The sequence below is a fragment of the Etheostoma spectabile genome, chromosome 3 (genome assembly GCF_008692095.1).
Source record: "Etheostoma spectabile isolate EspeVRDwgs_2016 chromosome 3, UIUC_Espe_1.0, whole genome shotgun sequence".
Taxonomy (NCBI): Eukaryota; Metazoa; Chordata; class Actinopteri; order Perciformes; family Percidae; genus Etheostoma; species Etheostoma spectabile.
Window position 1 is genome coordinate 11555496 of NC_045735.1, and position 2114 is coordinate 11557609.

A 2114-nucleotide genomic window follows, 5' to 3' on the forward strand; every position below is an offset into this window, starting at 1 on the left:
ACACACACACACACACACACACACACACGGCAGTAGTAGCAGTAGTGTCTCTTGCACTGTCTGCAGGTTTAGTTGATGTCACAACAAGGCGGACATGGTCTGTTTTCTAAATTTTTGACAAATGAATCTTAGTATACGAAAACAAAATTCTTGCTGTACATTTAACAGTGCTGTACCTTAAGAAGGATTAGGCTATTATTGGTTTAAAAAAGGCAGACCATGATACAAATTTGGAGGTTTAGGACCATTGCTGCAGTTTATAAGCAATATAATCAAACTAAATTAGTTGAAGGCGATATTTGTGAATAGAATAGAATAGAGTAGAATATTTGTACCTTTTGGAATCATAACATACATTCACCCAGATTTCTTGTTGTCATAATTTTTAATTTTAATTTTCAACAAAAACATGTTGTGCCAAAGCAGTTAACAGAAGATTTACAAATCACATATTTCGGTAACACTTTATTTGAATGTGTGTGCATAAGACTGGCATGATTAAATTACAACTTTACCTACTTTCACTTAACTACGGGGCCGTGAAGTCTAGACTCAATCAGATCTCCATGATCTGCGTAACGACAGTACAGTGGAAAGTTTTCCTTCATCAAAGCGACAGTAATAACCAAATATACCATCATTACTGAGATTTAACTACGTTCTCGGTTATATTTGCACTAAATAACGGATTCAATAAACAGAAACATAATTCTTGCTGTGCCCATAAACAGATGCGCAATATCTGGTTACCTCCAGGATCTGTGCTGAGCTAGGCTAGCGGTGGGTGTGTCAGACAAAGTTACGACACACAGATGAGAAGAGATGAGAAGGATATGTATGGATTTATCTAACTCTGGGGGATACGGTGAATGAGCTAAAGTTCCATAAAGTCAGCGTGTTCCTTTTAAAGGTGCAATATGTAATACTGACAGATAGTGTTTAAAATAATTACTGCAGTACAAATTCAAAATACTGGAGAGTCGTCTCCCCCGCCACTCCTCCCCAGACTCGAAGAGACCGCAGCATCCACAATTGTCATGACAACTTGACATTTGCTTTTCTCGGATAATGCTAACTTTGCATTAAAAGTGTCACAATTTACCAAATGACACTCAATGACAACAGTCATGAACACTCAAAATGACTCTTCCATGTTCATGACAGGTGGCAAATAATAATTATGACAATGTCATGTTAGTCTTATACACACATTTAAATAAAGTGTTATCCATATTTCATATTAAATACACAGGTTGTCACATATGCAGGGTCTGCATTGTACTGATGCAGTCCATTCCTTGTTTGATATACAATACAGTTTTGTACAATTTAGTGCAATTACTATACACATTTTGTGGATCCTATAGTGATTGTTCCTCAGGCTGTGTCATGCAGGTACATAGTTAGCTGCGAGAGGAGCTGCCGTATCTCCACCTAGGAGAACTGCCAGTTTCTCTGCTGGGGTTAACATTAGGAAGTCTGTTATTTTTTTGGCTATTTCCCCCAAGTGGAAATCTCTTATTCAAGAGAACTTCTCACAGTGGAGAAGTAAGAGCATCTCTGTCTTCTTTACCTCCCCTTTTGAGCAGTGACCACATACATGCTCTTCTCTGGGCAGCCATGTCTGTCTGTATCTTCCTGTTTCTACCAGTTGGTGGTGGTCACTGAGCCTGTATTAGGTCAGGATCCGTCTCTGTTTTCTCTGACAGAGTGCAGATACTCAGCGAATTTATATTCTCTGTTTAGAGTCAAATGACAATTTAGTCTACCTTGGCTTATGGCCGGGCAATATATCAATATTAATCAATATTGTGATGTGAAACTAGATATTTTCTTATATTTTGGATATCATAATATGGCTTAAATTTAGTCTTTTCCTGGTTTACAATTCAATTCAATTTTATTTACATAGCGCAAAATCACAACAACATTTATCTCATTGCGCTTTTCATAAAAGAGCAGGTCTAGACCATACCCTGTGTTGTTATTTAGAGAAACCCAACAGTTCCCACCAAGAGCAAGCACTAGGCCACAGAGGCAAGAAAAAACTTCCTTTAAGAGGCAGAAACCTCGAGTAGAACCTGCCTCGACCGGTTGGGGGTGAGAGAAAGAGA

General features: G+C 38.2%; 1 protein-coding gene across 1 annotated transcript in view; it reads left to right on the forward strand.

Annotated features, from left to right (window-relative positions):
• lekr1 (Leucine-, glutamate- and lysine-rich protein 1) overlaps positions 1-2114 on the forward strand; it is an 81106-nt gene that overhangs the window by 66817 nt on the left and 12175 nt on the right. The window lies entirely within an intron of this gene.